The sequence below is a fragment of the Manis javanica genome, chromosome 12 (assembly GCF_040802235.1).
Source record: "Manis javanica isolate MJ-LG chromosome 12, MJ_LKY, whole genome shotgun sequence".
NCBI classification, from domain to species: domain Eukaryota; kingdom Metazoa; phylum Chordata; class Mammalia; order Pholidota; family Manidae; genus Manis; species Manis javanica.
This window is the reverse complement of record NC_133167.1, coordinates 13489622-13502659: the sequence shown is the minus strand read 5'-3', so window position 1 is coordinate 13502659 and position 13038 is coordinate 13489622. Positions and strand designations below refer to the sequence as shown.

General features: G+C 38.1%; 1 long non-coding RNA gene across 1 annotated transcript; it reads left to right on the top strand.

The window, feature by feature from the left end:
- The first annotated feature begins 10236 nt into the window (after positions 1–10236).
- LOC118971983 (uncharacterized) lies at positions 10237–12343 on the top strand. Its single transcript, XR_005060732.1, has 2 exons — positions 10237–10343; positions 12119–12343. It is a non-coding gene; the product is annotated as an uncharacterized lncRNA (long non-coding RNA).
- The last annotated feature ends 695 nt before the right edge of the window (positions 12344–13038 follow it).

The following is a 13038-nucleotide window of genomic DNA, read 5'->3' as shown; positions in this document are numbered from 1 at the left end:
CCCGCCAGCCAGACGGTTTTGCTGCCCTGATTATAACATGGCACAAGGGACAGGCAACACAAAGCCAGAAGGGAGAGGGCCATTCTAAGTTTAAGGTTTCTTTTTATACTTTCAAGACTTCCCTTCCTCCATTCTTCACCCTCATAACCTGACATTGTCTTCAGATGGGGACTTCTGCCATCTGAGCTGCATCCATACCTAGCAACCTTTCTTTTCATTTGTTGCTGTTAAAGCTGTGCTCATTTTCTGCCAAAAGCAAATCTTTTTTTGCTCAAAATGGTGTTTGCAAGCCTCACTCATGGTGAGTACAAAGCTCTCATTTATTCATTTTCATAGTTCCTATTGTGTGACTATACTATATTTTACTGAGCTGTATTCCTCTTGATAGGTATTTTGATTGTTTCCATTTTTTCTTTTACTTTTCAACTAGTTCAAACAAGGTAACCATGAGCATTCTTGCACAAAGCTCCTTTAGTACATGTTCAAGAGTTTTTCTGGGGTTCATACCTAGGAGTAGAATTGCTAGTCATCAGATATGCTTACCTCCAGCTTTCCAAGATACTGCTTTCAAAGATGATTTAAAAATTTACTGTCCCACCGCCAGAACTTCTGTTATCCTACGTAAGGATGTGCTAACACTTAATATTGTCAGATTTTTAAATTTTCTCCAAATTAATGATTGTGAAGTTGTGCTGTGCAGAGTGGTTTTAATTCTCATTTCTCTCACTAGTAGTAACTTCAGCCATCTATATTTTCCTTTTCTCTCTCTTTTTTTGATTTGCTGGTTTCTAGCCTTTGCTGTTTCTTCTACTTGGTTGTATACATTTTTCATATTTTTTTGTGCAATCATCTTTTTTAAAAAATTTTGGTATCATTAATCCACAATTACATGAGGAACATTATGTTTACTAGACTCCTCCCTTCACCAAGTCCCTCCCTCATACCCCATTAGTCACTGTCCATCAGCATAATAAGATGCTTTAAACTCACTACTTGTCTTCTCTGTGTTGCACAGCCCTCCCCCTACCCCCCCCCCCACATTATAAATGCTAGTCATAAGGCCCCCTTTCTTCTCCCCCCCCTTTTCCCTCCCTTCCCACCCATCCTCCCCAGTCCCTTTCCCTTTGGTAACTGTTAGTCCATTCTTGGGTTCTGTGATTCTGCTGCTGTTTTGTTCCTTCAGTTTTCCTTTGTTCTTATACTCCACAGATGAGTAAAATCATTTGGTACTTGTCTTTCTCCACCTGGCTTATTTCACTGAGCATAATACCCTCTAGCTCCATCCATGTTGTTGCAAATGGTAGAATTTATTTTCTTCTTATGGCTGAATAATACTCCATTGTGTATATGTACCACATCTTCCTTATCCATTCATCTACTGATGGACACTTAGGTTGCTTCCATTTCTTGGCTATTGTGCAATCATCTTTTGCATAGCACTCTGTTATTGCTTTACAGATGTAATATCTTCTGTTATCACTCTGAGAATATTAACTATACTTTTGAAGTTTTGTTCTAGTTGGAATATTGATTTTGTTTTTTCTAGGCCTATATTTTTCTTTCACTTTTATGTATTTCCTCAAATAACTGTAACCTTTGGTTATCTGTTCATATTTAAGTGTGAGGCCTACAAAACTTATCTGCAGTTCTGTAAGCTTAGGCAGAGCTAACCAATACAGGTTATTTATCGGCCAATTTTCCCCATTATAGGACACTTTTATCTAGAGTCACTCAGGTTTTCCAGAAAATGGTCCTCCATTATCTGTCTTGGTATCCTGGGATATTCCAAGGATTATCCTGGGATAATCCCTGGAATGCTGGGAGCAGAGTGGATATTTTGAGATATACTGGAAGCAGGGTGGAGAGAATGGTCCTTCTACTTGGTGTTTAGAATTACTCTTAGCTCTTAAGGATACAAGCACTGGCATTTGCCTGGATTTGCCAACATGTCACTATCACTTATGGGGCCATGGGAAAGTTAATTAATGACGTTAGTCTCCTCATCTGTAGGGTGGGAATAAAATCAGTACTACCTGGAGGATTGTAATGAGAACTAACATATATTCAGAAGTTGTCAAACATACTCATTAAAAGACTATAAGGAAGTAAAGAAAACTCAGGTATTGAGAAAAATCCCTCCTCACATTTTAGAAAAGGTGCATACCCCCAGTGGCTTCATAGGGCCACAATCATGAAAATGTAATTATGGTAAACACACACACACACACGTACACACAAAACCCTGGTAACTGGCAAAGTGAGTGCTCAGACAAAACTCACAAAATTCCGTAGTTTCTTCTATACCTAAAATCAACCCTGCAGCAAGATGTTATGAGCTCCATATTTCTCTCCTCTGGGGTGGCAGGGAGTCATTGATCAGAATGCCTCAGTATCAGATTAAACTCTCAGAGCACTACCACTGAAGTCTCTGAGCCCTAAGCAAGGCTCCCTAAGAATAGAGCAGTGGTGGCTTCCCACCTACAGTAAATGGGCCAAAGATTTCTTCCAGGAAAAAGTCTATTTACTGAAATAAACTTCTTCACTTTCCAACCTCTAACTTTAGAGCAACTGGAAATTGATCAAAATGAAGTAACTCTCTTCACAGTAAGTGTGATGACAAAAAGCCCAGAGGTAGAATTATTGTTGTTTTAGGCAAAGAATCTTAATTTAAGCAAGAGACACTGAGTAGATGCTGAAATTTAAGCAGCCCCAGTTTTCAACTAAAAGGATTTTGTTATGTGAAAAGAAAAAGCTAGTTTGGAGTATCTCAAATGTATGTTCTTAAAACCCATCCCTTTGGGAATGTGCCTTTCAAACAAGCAATTAAAATACATATGTTAAAAAAAAGAAATGTGGCTAATTTGTATTTGGAGATTTTGATTTGTTTATTTAATTTTTTTTTTTGGTTAGAAGACAGGATGATACCAGATGTTTAAGCTGAATGACTAAAAATGAATCAAATGGGTTTAAAGCAATCCTTTTTCTCTTTCTTTTCTACCTGGCAGAATATTAAGGTCAAAGAGAAATCGGTCTTGAGAAATACGAAGCCACACTCAAAATAACTGCTAAAAGGCTTATGCCAGACATTGTGCTATTAAAAAATAAAGCATCAAACATTACATAATAACAAGAGCCCAGGTGCTAGGAAGATGGGAGATTAAACTTCTTTCTTTTTAATACCAAAACATTTATTCTAGGTTTATGGATTTTTTTGGAGGGAGATGAAGGCGTGCATATGAATTTGAAAAGCTAATAGTAACAATAAAATATAGGAAAAGTAAAACTGGAAAAATTACTGTACCTAACACCTAAAGAATGTATTTGTGTATGGTGGGTGGTGTGTGTGTGTGTGTGTGTGTGTGTGTGTGTGCGTGCATGTGTGTGTGTGTTACTCTGAGCAGTAAATACAGTTACTGCAGAAAGAAAAATTGAGAATTAGGGGCATTGCACATTTCATTCCACATCAGAATTAGGATTTCTACACTAAAACTAAATAGCTAAGACTTCAAGTAAATGTTCACAAAACAGGATTTCAGTGAAAATGTGTTACAATGGAGATGTTATAGTTAGAAAAATGTGTCTTTTATGATGTTGTACAATGACTCAATCTGGAAATTATATGAATCTATAAAAACTATTCTTCTTACAGTTACTGGATGTGGTTTAGAAGTATAACATCTGGTGCATTTTCCAGTTTTTAAAATGAATATTATTTTGATATGTTGAATTATGTTGATAAGCATTCTATTTTGATAAATTCTGATATATTTTCTGACATTTTCATTATTCTTAGCAAATTTGACTTTGTATAGTATGAAGGTAACAGATGGTTGTGCTTAATCTCTACAAACTTGAGATTCTATACTAAGATATCTGTAATTAAAACAAGGGTATTAATAGCATATATTAAGTTTTATTATACATTAATAAAATTTGTAACTAATATATGATGCTTATCATCTAGTGCTCTATGCTAAACTCTATCCTAGCACATATGCCTTTACATCACAGGTGTGTTTACTTACCTGTTCTTATGAGGCTGTACACTCCTTAGGGTTAGTGCTGCATGTATTTTCTTCATCAAGATGCCTTGCACACTGCCTAACATGAAACAGGGACTCAATAAATACTGACAGCCAAAAGAGACTCCCCCATTTTATAATAAAGAACCTGAAGCCAGCTGCTTAGAATATGGCCAGGTTAGAATCACATTCCGGATTTCTATTGAGATATCTTGCCACTGTTTCATATTTCAACAGTGTTACGGTGTAAAGGGAAAAACCTATCTTGGATCACAATTAAAAGCTTCCTCCACCCCACATGTTGTAACTCTTCAACAGAAAAAATCAAAGGATCTTGTTAGAACTATTGAAGGCAAATGGATAGGGTGTCACCCACATGTCACTCTTTACGTTTCCTCAGTGACTGCATTTTTCCCCAACAGCAGTCGAAGTGATTTGAAACGTGTCACAAATACCTGAGGAAACGTTAGAGGTTGCAGAGAAACTGAGAATACTGTCCTTTACAGGGACCTTTTATGGACTGTTAGTGGCTGAGTTCAAAGGAGAATTGGTGTTTTTGAAAATAGAATGAACACACCAAAGCCTTGTTGCAAAACTGTGTTATCCCTGGTAAGAAAGCTATTAATCCTTAGAGATGAACAGACTGAATTGCATGCACCCTGAAATTGAAAAGCAGCTGTGGCCCAGTGGGGCTCACACAGTGTCTGTGGGTCGTTACCTCCCACAAAAGTGCCCCTCCACTGTGGTTCTCATTCTGAGCTAGCTTTACACAATCCAAGAGTGAGGGAAAGGGATCCATCACCTTTTCATAATTCCCAAATGTTAAGGTCCAACAAGAGCCCCTGTCTGTCATCTGTGACATCTTTTGGTCAGTAGAGAAATGAAAGAACTTCCCGGTAAGTGGAGCAGAACGGAAATTGGATGAGAAGTACCACTTGACCCAAAAATAGTTCTGAAAAGATTTTGAGCTGTGTTGGTCAAAAGAAATGTGTTCACCTACCTTGCCTGTATATACCGACCAAAGCACTTTATTCTCCCTCATGTTGATGGAAAGAAAGGAGGATGGAAAAAATGGAGAGCGGACTCTGTATTGCTCTCAGGACCACTCATGGATGTGACTTCCTCTGAGAGCAATGTGAAAAATGCTTCGTGTCCGGTTATCTGTGTTGTGCAGCTCTGAAAAATGGGTGGAGGGAAAGCCCTTAACTGTGACCTATCGGTAACATTTCTTTTTTTGCCTTCTAAGAATGTCTATGGCTTTTCTTTTTTAGCTTTTGGGTGCTGCTAGGTGAACCGTCCTTTTTGTATTCACAAGCCTGTTGCCTTCTAAGGTCAGCTATCATGGAGAAAGTTTTCTTAAACTAGGGTAAAGGCATAGAGGATGCTTCTCCACACTGGAGAGGTGGTATAGGGCCTGGACAACACTAGACAATGGAGTGAAACAAAGTTGGGTTGAAAAACTGCTGCAGACTCAGGGCCCTGGGAAAGATGTTCAGTCTTGCTAAACATGATGCTCAGCACCTGTGTCTCCTCTTTCTGGGAACTGTAGCCAGTGTAGATTTCATCTGGGGGACCACCCAGGGCAACCATTCTTATACCATAGTCTGGGTGAAATCAACTTTACCCTTGCTCTACAGGTGGGCCTTAATTAGCCAAAGCAAATGGATATACAGGTGGCCACTGAACAACATGAGAGTTAGGCACTCCACTCCCTGTGTGGTTGAAAATCAGAGTATAACTTTGACTCCCCAATACTTAACTACTAATCACCCACTGTTGGCCAGAAGCCTTCTGAGAACCCAGTCAGTCACCTACTTTGCATGTCATATGTATTATATGCTGTATTCTTACCATAAAGCAAGCTAGAGAAAAGGTTTTTTCAAGTTGTTGCAAATCTCCAAAAAATATTCCAATGTAATCCACATATAAGTGGACCCAAGTTGTTCAAGGGTCAACTGTGTTCCACCCCTTTTCTAACTAATCAGAACCATGTAATATGGTGGAGGTATTTGCTGTTGTTCATACCAAATGATATATCCTCCCTTCTGTAGCAGCTACCAGAAGAGTCTCTCACCTTGTGTGTTAGTAGGCTAGGGCTGCCATAACATAACATCATGGACAGGGGGACTTAAACAACAGAGATTTATTTTCTCACAATCCTGGAGGCTGGAGGTTCAAGGTCAAGGTATTGGCAGGTTTGATTTCTCCAAAAGCCTCTGTCCTTGGCTTGCTTTTTAAAACGTTTGGAATCACTTGTCAATTCAGAGCTGTTGAAGTCTGAGTTTACTCTTTGCCAGCAAGAGTGTTGGTAATACAGTATTTCTGAAAAGGATAGTCCATTATTTTCCCCAGGACTTCCTTCTAAACCATAAGGTTTGATGTGCATATATATACATAGGCAATGATAACCTTATCCCGCTGTTGCCTGCCCAATAGTGATCATAAATTGCCTACTGATTTCAGAGATTTCTTTTTTTTTAAATTTGGTGTCTTCACCTTATATTTGTCATGTAGACACTGGATTAAACTTCTGCCATAATTTAAAACTTCATTTTTTTCACAATACCTAATGGCACATTTTTTTTTGTGCATGATGTTCTAAGAATCTGATTTGTGTTTTTAAAATAGCATTTGTGTTTGGCTTGCTAAATTATTTTTACAGTTTTTTTTCAAAAATGAAAGAAAAGCTAAATGCAATTTTTTGTTTATTTGTATTCACCCATCTATACACACTCTATGGGAGACTAAGCTTTCTTAAAACTGGAAACTTTTTGTGAATGTTCTTTAATTTCTAGCATTTAAAGATTATCACTCAAAAGACCACATTGTTATTTGATTTGAAAAGGTCAACATTTAAGATAAGTCTCTTTATTCAAGTTATGCTTTACTTATAGTTAGAATTAGAGTTTAGCTACACATTTGAGAAATGTCAGGCAAAGTTCTGCCCAAAATGTCTCCCCCATGGATTTGACTCAAACCCTGAAATTTCAGCACTGAGACCCATTCCTTTGGGCTGAGTCATAATCCCACTTCATATCTTTCATTAGAATGTCTTGGTACATCATTAGGTCAAGAAAGTAAATTCTGTGAGTTTGCCAGATCCCACAATATATGTTTTAGGCAAATTTTGAAAATACTTTTTTTAACTTAATTATTTTTATTCTTTGTTATGCACATATCTGAATATATTTGTAGATGTAGTGAATGGCAAGTTCGAAGGTTAGAGTCTAAGGAAAATATCAGCCAGCAATAACATTATTGGGTTATATTCCTAACCTTGTATACAATGTTGTATATATAAATCATGTGTAAAATATTAACAGTATGCATTCAAGCAAGTATAAATAGAGATATGAAGGGGTGAGAAAAGGGGGCAGCTGGAATGTGATTGTAACACCAGGGTCAGACAGGGGAGTACAGGCTGGCTTAGCATCCCCAAATTTACAAGGATAGGAAGGCCTCAGGGAGAGAGAGAATTTAAGCTAAAAAGAATTGAGCAACTAAGCTTGGCTCTGGAAAAGATCCTTATTCATCATAAACTGGCCTGGTATCTTGCCCTTAGGCCTAATACTCTGTAGATCCCTGTCTAGGTCCTGGGGAAAGAGAGAACAGACTAAATGCCCAGAAAAAACTTTCCCCCTAAATGCTCGTACCTAAGATATTGGCAAATAGGACAGTACTGCCTCTATCCTCTCCTACTTCCCCATCAACACCAGGCCGTTTGGTACTGTGGGGGTTGGGGTGGGGGGCTGCCATGCAGTACTGAGGGTGCCCCGTGGAGGCGCTGGACATGCCTGGAAAAAGAAGAAGGACCAGGCGGATGTGGAGGTGTCGGCAGAGAAGGATAGACAGAAGGAAAAGTGTTGGTTGTCACACAGTCTGTGACTAGAATGCTCTAAGAGTCCATGTGAGATGTTTTCTTGAGGCTTTTAGTAATGCCTGGGGTTCTTTGTAGACAGCTGTGGACCTGAAAATGGCAGCAATGGTAGCAAAATATGGCTAAATGATGGAATTTTTATGAACTCCTTTTCAACTGGAAGCTAGAAGGATTCTTTGGAATTAAAGGTTATAGCCACATGTATTTATGGCCACTCTTACAGTCATTCATTCATTCACCCATCATTTATTTAGTACTCACCAGTGCCAGAAAATTGTTCTAGAAAAATAATACCCAGTGTTCTCGTGATGTAAAGTATTGAACGCAAATCTTTACCAGATCTTCCTGGTTGGTAAAAACAGGATATAAATATCTCTTTTCCATGTGGAGTTGGTAGATTTATCTTTCGTAAGCATTTGGAAGACCCTACTGAGTAATATCTAAGATTACAGCGTCTGGAGTCAGACTACCTAATTTGAAACAAACTCTGCCCTTTACTTGCTGTGTGACCACAGGCAAGTTACTCAATGTCTCTGAGCCTCTCTGTCCTCATTTTTAGAATGGGGCTACAAATATAACCAAACTCATGAGTTATTGGGATTGATGTAAGAAGATAAATTAGGTGACCCTTAGCACGTGTGTAGGTGTACCACCTAAACATCTTGAGCCTCCCTAATTCATTCCTGCAGGTCCATTTCCAATGTAACTTCTTTATATCTCTTTGCCTGAGGGTTTATTTGAAACTGAGGAAGTCTGCAGCTCTAAGGTGCTAGGGAGTGCACCTCTGAGGTGCCCAAGGGCCAGCTCACAAATGATGACTAAAGGGAACTGGTATATAGATACCTCAGCTCCCTTACCCCTCAAGCAGGATAATTGGGAGGTGTCAGTTTCATAATGTTTTCCAGCATTTTCCTGCAGAATCAGGCTCCTGTCTCTTAGGGTGCTAACTGGCTTGATAATGCACACTCCATTGGTTGCTTTCCTTTATGTCTCATCTCTCTACCCCCCTTTCTAGCCTTCCTTACACCTTGCAAATGAACTGCATGTCACTGAATCTTCATTTTAGAGTCTGCTTTGGATGAACCCAAAGTAAGAATAATCCATGTAAAGGTTTTAGCCCATGGTAAAAAGAAAACAAAAGCCAACAGAAAAGTAAAACAAAGCCAACAAAAAATGTTTCTTTTAGATAACTTCTTACACCTCCTTTTTCATCCTAAAAGTTATTAATTGTTGAAGTGATTTATTGTTCCATCAGACTCCTTCTTTTTAAGCTCTTAATTTCATAGTCTACCTAAGGAAAAAAATTAATTTGAGATGAAATGATAGCAACTGTGAAAGGTTGCTCCCCAAGCTGCTGTTTTTGTAACATAATTTTCTCCCCATGGATCTCTTGATATTTTGGTGAATAACCAATGAACTCCATCCTATTTATATTTCTGTATAAATTTAGCTGTTTACAGGATGTTTGCCTGATTAATGAACAGAGAAGGATGAATAAGGGAAACATGCTAATGATGATGTGATAATGACACCAAAGTACATTTGTGTTATGACATGAATATTAAAGGTCAGGCTGTTCTAGGAATTCTAAATTTGTCTTTGGGGACATTTTAGTCTTTAACTAATAGAAAGGTGAACTTCAAACAAATAACCTTAGACCTTTTGTTTTAACTAATAGTTTTGATGTGAGTTCATATGAGCAAAGCTTTTTCTCTGTCATTGATTGTGCTTTTCCAAATGAAAGTACTGCCATTTGAAAACATTTTATTGTGTTTCCTGACTGAAAGAAATATAAAAGAAATAAGCATCATGAACAAGTGTGTTTGAAATATAAGGTGTGTGACTCTTGTCTATATGTTTTATTTAACAGGTTGGTCAAGATTAAGGGCTCTGAAGTCAGGCAGCCTGGGAACAAATTCTGGTTCCACAACTAATGAAATGTTTGATCTTGGTTCAGTTGTTCAATGTCTCAGCCATTCTCTGAATCTGTAAAATGAGAATAAAATAGTGCCAGTCTCACGAGGCAGCTGTGAAAGTCAAATGAGATGATATGAGTAAAGCACATGGCGAGGCACCCGGCTCAGAGTAAGTTCTCACCCTTGGTATTGTTTTTAAAGTAACTCGTTTTCTTCTGTGGGAAAGGTTTACAAATCTTCCGAGGTTTTGTGTATATGTGCTGTGGTGTGAATATTTGTGCCATTCCCCCAAATTCAAATGTTCAAAACCTAATGCTCCAGGGGATGATATTAGGAGGTGGGGCCTTTGGAGGTCATGGGGGTGGGGCCCCTGAATGGGATCAGTGGCCTTATAAAAGAGGTCCCAGAGAGCTAGCCCATCCCTCCGATCCTGTGAAGAGAAGATACAAGGGAAGGTCTTTGACCTGGAAGACAGCCCTCCCCTGACTATGCCGGCACCCTGATACCAGACTTGCAGCTTCCAGAGCTGTGAGAAATGAATTTCTGTTGCTTATAAGTCACCCAATCTGAGGTATTTTGTTATAGTGGCCTGAATAGATTAAGACAATATGAAACAGTAGTGTCTGTATCCAAATTTAAGTCCTTATATTTTTGTGGACATGTTGATTCAAGAGCTACAACATTATATTTCCTCAAAGAAGAGTTTTTTTGTGCTTTATAAGCCACATTTAAAAATCTACATCTTCCATCTAGTGGATGGTATATACATTCTCTTGTGACAGGGTCCTATGCACTCACATTCATATTTTTCAAGAAATGTAAAGAAGTAATAGCTGTAAGTCAGCTCTGTTTAAAGTCAAAGGGAAATGAATATCTCCAACAAGCATGTAGATAGAATTTTGCAGTCTACATTTATTTTTCTGCTGAAATATTTTTCTCAAGGTTTCTCCCCAAATCCATGCTCCTTAACAATTCACATGGAGGTTTTGTTCTCCCTTCCTCTTTGACTCCCTCTCTCTCTACCTGTCTCCCCTCCCTTTCCTGGTTTCCTCTCTCTCTCCCTACATTTTCCCCATTGTCTCATTCATATTAGAAAACCAAAAAGACTTCGGAGATACATTATCCAAGAAGGTATTTTGGGAAATACATATTCAATGTCTTTCATGGGTCATAGAAATTGTGCTATTTTAGAGGTGCTCCAGCTAAATAGGAGATCATTTGGTAGGGGATATTAAAGATTCACAAAGTTATTTAGACTATTAAGCAGAAGAGGGTAATTACATAAAAATTTACATCTCTCACACTGAGAAAGGGAAATCTAATTATAGAAGGTGATTTAAAAGAAAGCACACTTAATATCTTCTTTATCCTCTACAGAAAGATCAGAGATGAATTATTGCTTAGGGACTGAGTTACTTTTGAAGGGATGACAGATTAGAAGAATGAACAAATTTCTTACAGACTATCTGGAAAACCTGGAGCATTCAAATCATCAGGGTCCAGTGACCTGTTCCCTAGATTTTTCCAAGAACTTCAGGGTAACCAGCCAATATTTCTGAGAAACTGTGGAAAGGGGTTGACATCCTTCCAGAGAAGCAAACGGAAAGTGGCGCTCCTATTTTTAAGAGAAAAAAAAAGATTAATATTGAATGGTATAGTACCAACTCATCAAAGTTACTGAAAAAATATATCAAATAATAAATTAGCCACTGAAGAGGCATAGATTAGAAATAAAAAATATTTCTTTGACATTACTCAGTATATCTAAACTTAAGTAGTTATTTATGTTGTACTAATGGGACATGAAGACAAGGGTAAAGCAGAAGATGCACTTTGCTTCAATTTCCCCGTAGCTCATAACCCATCACCTAGTTGAGGAATTTTGGGTCATTGGCCGTATTTGTGAGGGTAGCCATACAGCTGATTTTCATGATGCATGGCAATTTATTGGTTACATGAAATATTTTTTTCCTCCATATTTGAAATACTAAGTTCCAAAGTTTAATTACGTCAGATCTACTGAATCACAATCTCTGGGGGTGTGTCTGAGATATCTGCATTTTGTAAGCTGCCCAGGCAGTTCTTGTTCCCAGGAGTTGAGAGTTACTGTCTGAGACAGAAGGTATGCACACAGGGGACCAGAGTAGAGACTTTGTCAACCAACTGAATGTGTCCTCACTGTCCCACTTCACCCATGGCATTGCCCTTGGTTAGGTGCCTCAGAGGTCACCTAAGTCTTTTTGGGAAGTCCATGTCCTGTTTATTGTTCAAGCCTCAGCTCAATTTCCATCTCTCTTTCAAAGCTTACTGCCTTGGCCCTTATGGGGCAGCCCTTCCTGACTCTGGACATCGACAGCCTCACCTCACAAAGTGTGGTCCACGAACCAGTGACATGGAACATCAAGTGAGCACTTGTTAGAGCTGAAGACTCTTAGGCCCCACCCCAGACTCAATGAATCCGCAAATTTAATTTAATTTGTTTTTATTTCTTTTCTCTTTTTAAATTGGAATAAAGTTGATATACAATATTATATTGGTTTCAGATGTACAACATAGTGACTTGATAATTATGTACATTACTAGATACTTTCCAGGTAAGTGTAGTTCTCCTGCTACCATACCAAGATATTACAGTATTATTGCTTATATTCTATATGTAGTACTTCCATTCCTATAACTAACTTACTTTACAATTGCAGTTTGTACCTCTTTATCTCCTTCACTTATTTCACCCATCCTTCCAACCCCCCTCTCTGTGGTCATCAACAGTCTGTTGTCCATATTTACAGTCTATTTCTTATTTGTCTGTTTTGTTTTTTAGATTCCACATAAAAGTGAAATCATATGGTATTTGTCTTTCTCTTCCTGGCTTATTTCACTTAACATCCTCTAGGTCCATCCATGTTGTCCCAAATGGCAAGATTTCTTTCTTTTTTATAGCTGAGTAATATTTTGTTGTATATATATATATATATATGTACCATATCTTCTTTATCCACTCATCTATCGATGGGCATTTGGGCTGCTTCCATATCTTTACTATTGTAAATAATACCGTAGTGAAAATAGGTGTGCATATATCTTTTTGAATTAGTGATTTTATTCTTGTCAGGTAATTCCCAGAAGTGGAATTACTGGGTTGCATGGTATTTCTATTTTCAGTTTGTTGAGGAACCTCCGTATTGTTTTCCATGGAGGCTGGACCAATTTACATTCCCACTAG